The sequence below is a fragment of the Caretta caretta genome, chromosome 1 (genome assembly GCF_965140235.1).
Source record: "Caretta caretta isolate rCarCar2 chromosome 1, rCarCar1.hap1, whole genome shotgun sequence".
NCBI lineage: Eukaryota > Metazoa > Chordata > Testudines > Cheloniidae > Caretta > Caretta caretta.
The window spans coordinates 219,455,080-219,467,541 of NC_134206.1; the positions used below are offsets into that span (position 1 = coordinate 219,455,080).

The 12,462-nt window shown below is 47.0% G+C and overlaps 1 long non-coding RNA gene across 1 annotated transcript in view; it reads left to right on the plus strand.

Moving 5' to 3' along the window:
- Window positions 1-12,090, plus strand: part of LOC125623546 (uncharacterized) — a 29,487-nt gene extending 17,397 nt beyond the window's left edge. Inside the window, exon 5 of the long non-coding RNA XR_007353044.2 lies at window positions 9,570-12,090. This is a non-coding gene — a long non-coding RNA (uncharacterized LOC125623546). The remainder of the gene's footprint in view (window positions 1-9,569) is intronic.
- The last annotated feature ends 372 nt before the right edge of the window (window positions 12,091-12,462 follow it).

The following is a 12,462-nucleotide window of genomic DNA, read 5'->3' on the forward strand; positions in this document are numbered from 1 at the left end:
GACAGCTCTAGTAAAAACAAAACAAAAAATAAAGAAAGAAAAGAAAAAGGTCAATCACACTAAAATGTTTCAAAATTATCAAAACAAAATGTTTCCATTCACCTGATCTTAACTTTTCTTTTCTTTTTGTATTTGTTTGCAAAAAAATTTTCAGAGTTTGACTCTTTGTTCTGATTCAAGATGGGGAAAAAAGTCAATCTCAAAAACACGTTTTGGGTGGGAAAGACATTTCCTGCCCAGCTCCAGTTTATCTATACTGGTATAACTGGTAAAACTTTCCTGTGTATACAAGGCCTGAGAGATTGAGCCTAGACTGAAGCTCCTGAGAATGGACAAGATCTGCTAGTTCACATCTTGCCCCTTGTCTAGGAGCCAGGGTTTAATCATAGTGTCTCAACTAGTGTTGACATAGCTTGCCTTTGGCTGCACTTGAGGTTAAGTTACGCTCAGCACTGGGTAAATTGCACTCACTGTTGATACACATTGTCAGCAAAGCATAATGTAGAAAAGGCTATGGAATCACAACAGGCAGATAGAGAAATATAGAAATATATATATAGAAAATATATAGATAGAGAACCACAGAACCACTCAAAGAGAGCAAGTGAAGGAGAAACAGAAAAAGAAACAAGGTAAGGTGCACAAAGAAAACTAGAGAGGGAGATGACTGTGTATTTTTACTGGGGTGTGGGATGTAACTTCACCCTTAGCTAGTAAGTTTCTGTTATTTTATTGTTATTTCTGTTATATGAGAAGAAAACCTCAGCCTGGTTTTCCGGGTGAACACAAGCTCCACACCCACCGCCACTTTCTTCACCCATTGCTCCTCAGCCATGGGGGGAGGGATCACTGTACAGGGAGCTGCTCCCCCATCTGCCCAACCCCCATGCCTTCAGACCCCCCACATACCCAGATCCTCCTGCCGAGCCTCACCCCCTACACCCAAACCCCCCCACCAAGTCCCCTGCACCCGAACCCCCACCCTGCTGAGACTCACCCTCTACATCTGGACCCCCCTGAACCCAGACTCCCCGCCAAGCCCCACCCTCTTGCCATGCCCCACCCCTCTACATCTGGAACCCCACCCCTGCACCCATACCATCCATCCGCTGAGCCCCCCACTGGAATCCCCACCCCAACAAGCTCCCCATAGATAGACCCCCATCCCTTTTGAGCCCAAACCAGCTGCACCCAGACCCCCACCCCACCAAGCCCCACTCCCCCAGCAACTGCTGAGCCCCCCACACCCAGACCCCCCCTGCTGAGCCCCAAACATGTTCACCTGGATCACCCTGAAGAATCCCATTGCCCCTACCCAGAACCCCTCAACAAGCCCCTGTGCATCCAGATCCTCCCTGGACACCCCACTCAGCTGCTCGCAGCACACAGAACCCTCTTGACCCACATCCAGATCCCCCACACTAAGCCCCTCTACACTTGGATCCTGCCTGCCCACACCTGGTGCACCTGGCATGGAGAGGCAGCTCCCTGGAGTGTTTCTGGGGCAGGCCTGGCCCTTGTGCTACGTCAGGATTGGGTGCAGCCTCACAGCGGAATCTGGGGAGGGGGATCTGGATGATGAGGGTGAGCTGTATCAAGGGATGTAGCTCTGTCTCCAAATGCTTCTCAGCTCATATTAAGTGCTTTCCACACCCGATCTCTCCTCTTCTTGCAGGTAGGAGAAGGGGTGGTAGACACTTCTGATGGGAAGGACTCAGAAAGTGGCCAGTGTTGTACTCGGGCTCTAGGGAATTAAAAGATCAGTTTTAAATGTGATAAATATGAATATATAAAGAATGGGTGTCAGCCACACAGTCTCTGAATGGCAACAGAGATTGTCTACACTGAGATGAAGTTCAAGAAGACACCACCACCTGCAGAGGCCAAAGGTAAATAACAAGCTATTTAGGGAAATGGTGCTCAAGGGATTTGCGGACTGTGCTGTGGAGCTTTGAACTTTTGTGGCACTGGTTTCTGTTCAGCCCCAGATCAGGGGCACGGACTGGCTCAGTGGAATCGGGGCAGGGCTATGGAGCCTTTCCCCTCTAGCACATTGGTTTCCATTTGGCCCTGAGAAAATGTTAATGCAAATGAGCTTTCTGCAGTACCCAAGCAGTGGATAAACGGCAATTTCTAGGGTTATTGCTATTAACAACCTTGGGTGTAACGCTGTAAATTTACAAAGCCACAGGAACATGGGAAGAAGGAGGTATTAACTAAACAACATCAGCATCGTGAGGGCAACTGCTCCAATGGATGGTCAAAGACTAATAGGGGTGAGTTTAAGATGTGTGCCCAGATAGCCACGGTGCACTCAAAGAAAACTTCCAACATCCTCAAGAAGCTTGGAAACTGCTAAATATGATGATGTTCTGGAGGGAGCTCTCAGAAACTGCACATTCAAATGTCAGCACCAGAATGAAGGGAAGATTGGAGTGATTTCCCTGCCTTTGATGAAGGAGCTTCACTTTCTCTTTGGCTACTGCCAAGCCAGCCACTCAGATACGGCCACAGTGATAGACAGAAAAATAAATCCCTGCCTGAACAATCACTATTTTCCCATTGGAATAAACCGGAAGGGAGTGGAGTCAGGGATTTAAAAGTCTCCCAGAGGAGAAGGCCGCTTGGTCTCCCCTACAAAGTTCATACACAGACACAACTATACACTCCACTACAGTAGAACCTCAGAGTTACAAACACATCGGGAATGGAGCTTGTTCATAACTCTGAAATGTTCGTAACTCTGAACAAAACATTATGACTGTTCTTTCAAAAATTTACAACTGAACATTGATTTAATACAGCTTTGAAACTTTACTACTGATTGCATACTTCTGGTTCCAAATGAGGTGTGTGGTTGATAGGTCAGTTTGTAATTCTGATGTTTGTAACTCTGAGGTTCTACTGTATTTGGCACTATGCTACAACTAGGAAAATGGTTTTTTTTCTTCAGAAAATGAGAACAGTGCCATGAGACAATTTTTGTTTTGTCAAAAACCCAAATTTTCTGTCAAAAATATTTATTTGACCAGCCCTAATAGTTATCTGTTCACTCACTGTGTATTTAAGGAAAAACATATACTCTTTCCCAGCAGAGTGCGCTACCAGGAGCCTTGCTACTGACTGTACATTGCCCTGCCTGCTGCTGCTGGTGGGGGTTACTCAAGATTTCAGAGTGGACAATGAAAACAGATTGGGTCTCTCTAGACCTAAACCACTGTAATAATGACAGCCCGTTGTCACCGTGCCTCAGTGGGTCACAACCGAGAATACCAAATTCAGGACAAACTGCTGAGAAATAGGGCAGACACACCCCAAAACTGGTGGTTATTCTCCCATAAAATATACCAAACGAGCAACAAAAGAAAACTTCTGTTTTACCACACTAGCTAACAAGAAGTCAGAAAAGCAGTCTCCTTAGGTATTCCAGTCCTTGTATCACCACTACCAACACTAAACTTAATGAAGAATGGTTATTTAAAGCCAATTTTCATCAACCAAACGGTTCTTCTGATCCCAAAGGACCAGCCACACACCCAGGTCAATATATAACTCAGATCTAACCAAAAATCATGCTGTTGCCAATCTTTTAGTATCTAAAATCTAAAGGTTTATTTACAAAAAGAAAGAAAGAAAGAAAAAAAGAAAGAAAAGTGAGAGTTAAAAGTGGTTAAAGGAACCAAATACATACAGTAATTCCAAGGTTCTTGGATCAGGCTCATAGCAGTGATGGAATAAACTTCTATCTTGTTAAGTCTCTGGTTGTTTCCAAATCATTGGAAGGGCCTCAGTCCTTTGGTTAGAATGTTCCCAAAAGTATAAGTTCATAGTCATAGAATCATAGAATATCAGATTTGGAAGGGACCTCAGGAGGTCATCTAGTCCAACCCCCTGCTCAAAGCAGGACCAATCCCCAATTAAATCATCCCAACCAGGGCTTTGTCAAGCCTGTCCTTAAAAACTTCTAAGGAAGGAGATTCTACCACCTCCCTAGGTAACGTATTCCAGTGTTTCACCACCCTCCTAGTGAAAAAGTTTTTCCTAATATCCAACCTAAACCTCCTCCACTGCAACTTGAGACCATTACTCCTTGTCCTGTCCTCTTCTACCACTGAGAATAGTCTAGAACCATCCTCTCTGGAACCACCTCTCAGGTAGTTGAAAGCAGCTATCAAATCCCCCCTCATTCTTCTCTTCTGCAGACTAAACAATCCCAGTTCCCTCAGCCTTTCCTCATAAGTCATGTGTTCCAGACCCCTAATCATTTTTGTTGCCCTTCGCCGGACTCTCTCCAATTTATCCACATCCTTCTTGTAGTGTGGGGCCCAAAACTGGACACAGTACTCCAGATGAGGCTTCACCAATGCTGAATAGAGGGGGACGATCACGTCCCTCGATCTGCTCGCTATGCCCCTACTTATACATCCCAAAATGCCATTGGCCTTCTTGGCAACAAGGGCACACTGCTGACTCATATCCAGCTTCTCGTCCACTGTCACCCCTAGGTCCTTTTCCGCAGAACTGCTGCCTAGCCATTCGGTCCCTAGTCTGTAGCGGTGCATTGGGTTCTTCCGTCCTAAGTGCAGGACCCTGCACTTATCCTTATTGAACCTCATCAGATTTCTTTTGGCCCAATCCTCCAATTTGTCTAGGTCCCTCTGTATCCTATCCCTGCCCTCCAGAGTATCTACCACTCCTCCTAGTTTAGTATCATCTGCAAATTTGCTGAGAGTGCAATCCACACCATCCTCCAGATCATTTATGAAGATATTGAACAAAACCGGCCCCAGGACTGACCCCTGGGGCACTCCACTTGACACTGGCTGCCAACTAGACATGGAGCCATTGATCACTACCCGTTGAGCCCGACAATCTAGCCAACTTTCTACCCACCTTATAGTGCATTCATCCAGCCCATACTTCTTTAACTTGCTGACAAGAATACTGTGGGAGACCATGTCAAAAGCTTTGCTAAAGTCAAGAAACAATACATCCACTGCTTTCCCTTCATCCACAGAACCAGTAATCTCATCATAGAAGGTGATTAGATTAGTCAGGCATGACCTTCCCTTGGTGAATCCATGCTGACTGTTCCCGATCACTTTCCTCTCGTCTAAGTGCTTCAGAATTGATTCCTTGAGGACCTGCTCCATGATTTTTCCAGGGACTGAGGTGAGGCTGACTGGCCTGTAGTTCCCAGGATCCTCCTTCTTCCCTTTCTTAAAGATTGGCACTACATTAGCCTTTTTCCAGTCATCTGGGACTTCCCCCGTTCGCCACGAGTTTTCAAAGATAATGGCCAATGGCTCTGCAATCACAGCCGCCAATTCCTTTAGCACTCTCGGATGCAACTCGTCCGGCCCCATGGACTTGTGCACGTCCAGCTTTTCTAAATAGTCCCTAACCACCTCTTTCTCCACAGAGGGCTGGCCATCTACTTCCCATGCTGTGATGCCCAGCGCAGCAGTCTGGGAGCTGACCTTGTTCGTGAAGACAGAGGCAAAAAAAGCATTGAGTAAATTAGCTTTTTCCACATCCTCTGTCACTAGGTTGCCTCCCTCATTCAGTAAGGGGCCCACACTTTCCAGAGGTTTGAGCAGGAAAAAATGCTTTCAGGGTCTTTTATAGCTTCTGCCATGTGAAGGGAAACCCATTGTTCCTCTGCACAGTGGAAAAATACAGGTAACAAGATGGAGTTTAGTGTCACGTGGTCTCATCACATGTCCTGGCATGCTCCGCTGAGTCAAAGCAGAGGCCATTACCCGTACTCTAGTTAGAATGTCCTCAGGAAGCCCATTACGTATAGATAGGCGTCTTCCATGGCCCATTGTGAGTTAAGTGTTCCTTGGCAGCCGGTATCAAGTGGAGTGCCCCAAGGGTCGGTCCTGGGGCCGGTTTTGTTCAATATCTTCATAAATGATCTGGAGGATGGTGTGGATTGCACTCTCAGCAAATTTGCGGATGATACTAAACTGGGAGGAGTGGTAGATACGCTGGAGGGGAGGGATAGGATACAGAAGGACCTAGACAAATTGGAGGATTGGGCCAAAAGAAATCTGATGAGGTTCAATAAGAATAAGTGCAGGGTCCTGCACTTAGGACGGAAGAACCCAATGCACAGCTACAGACTAGGGACCGAATGGCTAGGCAGCAGTTCTGCGGAAAAGGACCTAGGGGTGACAGTGGACGAGAAGCTGGATATGAGTCAGCAGTGTGCCCTTGTTGCCAAGAAGGCCAATGGCATTTTGGGATGTATAAGTAGGGGCATAGCGAGCAGATCGAGGGACGTGATCGTTCCCCTCTATTCGACATTGGTGAGGCCTCATCTGGAGTACTGTGTCCAGTTTTGGGCCCCACACTTCAAGAAGGATGTGGATAAATTGGAGAGAGTCCAGCGAAGGGCAACAAAAATGATTAGGGGTCTGGAACACATGAGTTATGAGGAGAGGCTGAGGGAGCTGGGATTGTTTAGCCTGCAGAAGAGAAGAATGAGGGGGGATTTGATAGCTGCTTTCAACTACCTGAAAGGGGGTTCCAAAGAGGATGGCTCTAGACTGTTCTCAATGGTAGCAGATGACAGAACGAGGAGTAATGGTATCAAGCTGCAGTGGGGGAGGTTTAGATTGGATATTCGGAAAAACTTTTTCACTAAGAGGGTGGTGAAACACTGGAATGCGTTACCTAGGGAGGTGGTGGAATCTCCTTCCTTAGAGGTTTTTAAGGTCAAGCTTGACAAAGCCCTGGCTGGGATGATTTAACTGGGAATTGGTCCTACTTCGAGCAGGGGGTTGGACTAGATGACCTTCTGGGGTCCCTTCCAATCCTTATATTCTATGATTCTATGATTCTATGATGGACCATTCAACTTGAATAGTCCCTTTACAATGTGCTGGCTAAATACCTGGTAGGTGTTACCTACATGAGCAAACACATTTGAAATACAGACACATGGTCAATATTCATAACTTCAGATACAAACATGATACATGCATACACATAGGATAATCATATTCAGCAAACAATAACTTTTCCATAGACACATTACTTGACATACTTTGTATAAGTTTTGTTGCAATTATATCACAGTGGATCTACATGGTCATATTTTAATCAGATAACGTCACACCCCTCAAGGGACCTTCATCTGGTGTTAGCACTCCAGCACATTAACCTCTCTCCGGCAAGGAGTATAGCTACTGCTAGTCCCCTCCCTTAGTCTCCATGCTCCTATGTTCCTCCAGCGCTTCTTACTGGGACCTGGAGCAGCTAGCCCCTCAGTGAGTGCTCTCCTCCTTGTCCCGCTCAGTGTGTGACCCATTCCCCTCCTTCCTCTGACACTTCCCTGATACCTGTGGTGCCCTCGCTGTAGGAAAGAGACAGGACTCAGCTGTATTGTATCTGTAACTTTAGCGCCCTCGTGGCCAAGATGGAGTCTGCTCTGCAGGCAGCTCTGGCCAAGAGATGGCGCGCACAGGAATCCACCAGGAAAAATTCCTTCCACCCCAGGGGCACCTGTTCCAAGCCCCCCAGAGTGAACACACCCACCCACAGGAAAAGTACTATGGATATAACACAGGGAGATACTTATTTACAGAGGGATGAGAGGAGAAAAAAAACAAGGGGAAATGTAGAGGGAGCAGTAGAACAGGGCTGCATCCAAACCAAGGCCCCACAGGCTCAGTGGTAGCACAATCTGAAAGGGCAGACACTGAGCAATGTGTCTGCATACAGAGTTCAGGGGTCCTGAGGAAAGTTCCAGTCCAGTGCTAAGTCTTGGGTGCTCCTGGTTGTCTTCGGCGCCAGTGAACTTTCCCCAACAAACCCCTCTGGTGCCCTCTTCTGCCGCTCTCTGCAAAGCCACACAGAGCAACCACCTCCCCACTGGACATCTGAGCTACAGCCTCCCTCCTTATTCCCAGTGCAGAGTCACAAGCCCCAGTACTCACAGCCCCATGCAGCTCTGGGCAGCAGTGATACTGGATCCAGCTACGGTCTGTCCTTCTCGGGTGATTCCTCCCTGGCACAGTGCTCCTCCTGGCTCCTGTCCTGGGGTGTCCCCGGATCAGCCACCCTGTCCCTCTCAGGCTTCAGGCAGGTTCTCTCTCCTTCACTTTTTTCCAGGCCTTCCAGCTGCAGTCCCTCTCTCCCCTGGCTCCAGAGCCACACCCCCAAGTTTCCCTCCTCTCTCTCACTGCTCCCCCTCCCCAATAGGAAAAATATTTAAAGAGCCCATGCTCTCTGAACCCCAAGGGGTTACATATATATAAAGGATTCTTTAGTGAGGCAGTTGGACACAGACAGGCCCTCCTACTGTGGTTCTCCCTGATTCTCAGACTGACTGACTGACACAGCCTGGGCTGCCTAACATTACCACAGGGTCTCCCAAAATCCTGCGCTGCAGTCAGCGGAAGGGGCTGCTGACTATGCTAGAGTGTCTTCTCTACCACTAGCTCCTCAAGCGTTTCCATTCTCTTCTTCCCCACACTCCTGTCCACTCACCTTATACCACCTGCTAGTGCACCACCAACCCCACCTCCACTCACTGCGTCGACATAGGAGAAAATAGGATCTAGAACTATAAAACATTCTCTGGGGAGCACGGAATGCTCTCGGAATGCTCTAGAAAAACTTCACTTAGCTCATATGAGATCATAATAATACCTAGTTTTCATATCGTGCTTTGCACCAGCAGATCTCAAAGCGCTATGTGAACTTTGGCAGCTGTGGGCATGCTCTGGTGAAACATGAAGAGCTCCCGCAAACACTCAACCCCATGATGGGGCCTCAGTTCCAAATACTCAGTCTGAAAGTTTGCTCACTAGATGGGGGAGCAATGAGAAAGGTCTAAGGCCCTTCATGCAGAAAAAATCCTAGGTAAAGGGGCCCTTTCGCATAGCAGAGAAAGGAACAACAAGAACCAATGGCTGGAAATTGAAGCCAGACAAATTCTAACTAGAAATAAGGCGCACACTCGTAACAGTGGGTCTGGCTAACCTTTGAAACAAACTACCAGTGGAAATGGTTGTGCTCTTGATGTCTTCTAATCAAGACTGGATGACTATCTGGAAAGTCCTGCCCTAGTCAGATACAAGTTACTGGGCTCAATGCAGGAGTAAACAGGGTGAGGTTCTATGGCCTGAGTTACACAGGAGGTCAGACACTAGATGCTCAAATGGTCCCTTCTGGCCTTATTATCTCTGAATCTCTGAAAGGCTACTTGCAGCACCCCTTATGGGCACCACAGGTGGGGGGTTATTGCTTTTTCAATAAAAAAAGAGGTACATCTATCAGCACAGGTCCCCTAGTATCCTCCTGGGATATTCAGGGATTAACTCAGCGGAGGCCTTCCCTGCACTCAATCATTAATGTCATTTCCTGTGGGATCCTGCATTTACCTTGGAGATATCCCTGTGAAGATTTACCCCCTTTAGGGCTGTGCCCAGTTTAGCTGTATAGATACATTAGGGGGAGCTGTGAGCACTTCTGAGGCCGCCTTCTAAACTGTAACACCAGACTCTGAGTTGCTGAGCTGAATCTATAATAAATGATATATTCTGATCTTCCTACAGTCCTGAGTCTCCTACACGGCGCCCACAAACACTACACGGTAACAGGAGTGGTCAGAGAGTGACTGGAGAAGAGAGTACAGGACAAAAGGGGTAAGGAAAATGGAGCAGCTGAGAGTTCCTCTGGAGCTGAAGTTCTCTGGCAATACAGCAGATAAGTGGAAGGGATTTCAACACAGATTCAGCCTGTACATGCAAGGAGTGGCTTTATTGAAAAAGAAGATAAACAGAAGGGAGCTATTTTTTTAAAAAAATTATCGTGGGGTCAAAACACTAGATATTTCTAATTATGTACAGTTAAGTCAGGCAGCACAAGCATGCTATAAGATGCATGAAGTTTGAAGAGTACTGCACACCCGAGACAAATGAAATTTTTGAACGATATAAATTTCATGAGAGCTCAGAGAGAAGGATTGTTGTTTGAAGAATTCATGGTGGATCTCAAGCTGTTGAGCCAAACATTTAATTATGATCAGCTCACAGATTCACTAATCCGAGATCAACTAACGACGGGAATTCGAGAACCAAAGATTAGAAAAAGACAATGGAAGACCCAGATTTGAACCTGGATTAGGCATTTAGAAGATGCTAGACAGCAGAGGTTACCCAGAACAGATTGACACTTTTGGAGGGAAAACAAGATACTGCTTTGATGGACAGAATCACAAACCCTCAGGGCAAAGGGAAAGCAGAAATGTTCAACAAAGCCTGTAAAAAAAAAAAAGTGAGTTTGCAAAAAAGGAATTTGTTGAGGACAACATAAAGAATTACACAAGGCGTGGAAGGAAATTTCAGCAATGAATTGCATTTGGACAACATTGCAACAAGTGCACGAAATTCAATAATTTTGAAAGAGTGTGCAATTTGCAATAGCAGATGCACCAAAAGAACCAAAGTACACACGCTATGTAACATGAGGAGAACAGAGCTAGCAGCACAGAAAAAAAGCTTTGAATGAAGCAGCTGCACCAAATAATCGGGCTGTTACCTTGGCAATGAACGGAACTTTTTTGACTTTTAAACAAGACACTGGTGCTCAAGCAAATGTGGTAATGGAATATATTTTAAGGGTCTAAAAAAAGACTGGGTACATTGCTAATAGACAGGTAAAGTGAAGGCCTTACAGTGGAGAGCTCATTTCTACTTGTGGGCACATGTGAATTAGAGGGAACGTTAAAAATAAGATTGAAAAATAATAAATTTTGTAATTGTGCCAAAAATGTACCTATACTGGCCTTAAAAACAAGCCCAACACTAGGGTTTGTTCAGAGAAAATATACTCATTAGAGGGGCAAGGGGACTCAGGTATTGGGGAGCAGTTTTAGGATGTCTTTAAGGGCATTGGAAAACTGCCAGCAGAATATCAAACTGAACTGACAGAGCCTAGTTGTTCCATCATACATTCCCCTAGGAATGTTCTTCTAGCTCTGAAAAAAAAACTCAAAAGAGGAGCTAAATAGATTAATGGCACCAGAGGTAATCAAGTCAGTAAAGGAGACACAGAATGGGTTCGTTCATTAGTAATTGTAGAAAAAAAAACGAACCCGAAAAAAATTAACAAGTATATTAAAAGAACACTTTTTCCCATGCCCACTAGGGAACACATATTTGGAGAAATGGTTGGCACTAAATGTTTCTCCACATTGGATGCATCCGTAGGATTTTGACAACTCCCCTTCGATGAAGGGACTGGCTGACACTCCTCCCAGAGTACAGAGACTGCTTTTCTCAACTGCAGTTATCTGAATTGCAAATAGAATATAAAGCAGGATGGGATTTAGTGGATACTCTGTCTATAGCAGTGGTGCCCAAACTGGGGTTCGCAAACCCCTGGGGGTTCGCAGAACGTTACAGGGGGTTCGCCAGAAAAATGTCACTCATGGCGGGCCATGGGACCCCGGGCACTGGAGGCAGCAGGTGGGACCCGGTGGCAGGGCAGACAGCCCGAGCCCCAGGGAGAGCGAAGCCGGGCAGTTGAGGCTGGCAGCCCGAGCCCTGCCCCCGTCAGTGGGGGAGCCAGCTGCCCAAACCCCAGCACTCCGCACAGGGCTGGCAGCCCAAGCCCTGGCGGTCAGCGGGACCTGCAGCCCGAGCTCAGTGGAGCTCAGTTGACCAGGGCAGTCAACAGGGTCCAGCAGCAGGAGCCCCGCAGAGTGCGGAGGAAATTTAAACTTAAATCCCTGGAAATATTCATTTTTAGGAGGGGATTCACGAGATTTCACAATTTAGTGAAAGGAGTTCGCGGGCTGTTAAAGTTTGGGAACCACTGGTCTAGAGCTTTTGACAATACTGTAGCAGGAAATGACTCTGAATCTGATATATGCATGTGAACCTCATAAACCAGGGATGGCCAACCTGCCCCGAGAAGGAGCCAGAATTTACCTGTGTACATTGTCAAAGAGCCACAGTAATACGTCAGCACCCTCCATCAGCTCCCCACTGCCTGCCAGCAGCCCTGCTGATCAGCACCTCCCCCTCTTTCCCCATGCCTCCTGCGGCATGCAGGAGGCTCTGGGGGGAGGGGGAGGAGCGAGGGCATGGCAGGCTCATGGAAGGGGGCAGGAAGGAGTGGGGATTTTGGGGGAAGGGGTGAAGTAGGGGCAGGCCCTGTGGCAGAGTCAGGGTTGAGCAGTGAGCACCCCACCCCCACAGCACATTGGGAAGTTGGCACCTGTAACTCCAGCCCCGGAGTCGGTGCCTATGCAAGGCACCACATATTAACTTCTGAAGAGCCGCATGCAGCTCCGGAGCCACAGGTTGGCCACCCCTGTTATAAAGAAAAACTACCCTGTCTCTGACAAAATGTGGACTGTGTTTGCAGCAGCCAAAGTACATGATGAGACCTTGGCAAGAGTGATAAAAGCTATAACAGTAGGTTGGCCTGGACACCATATAC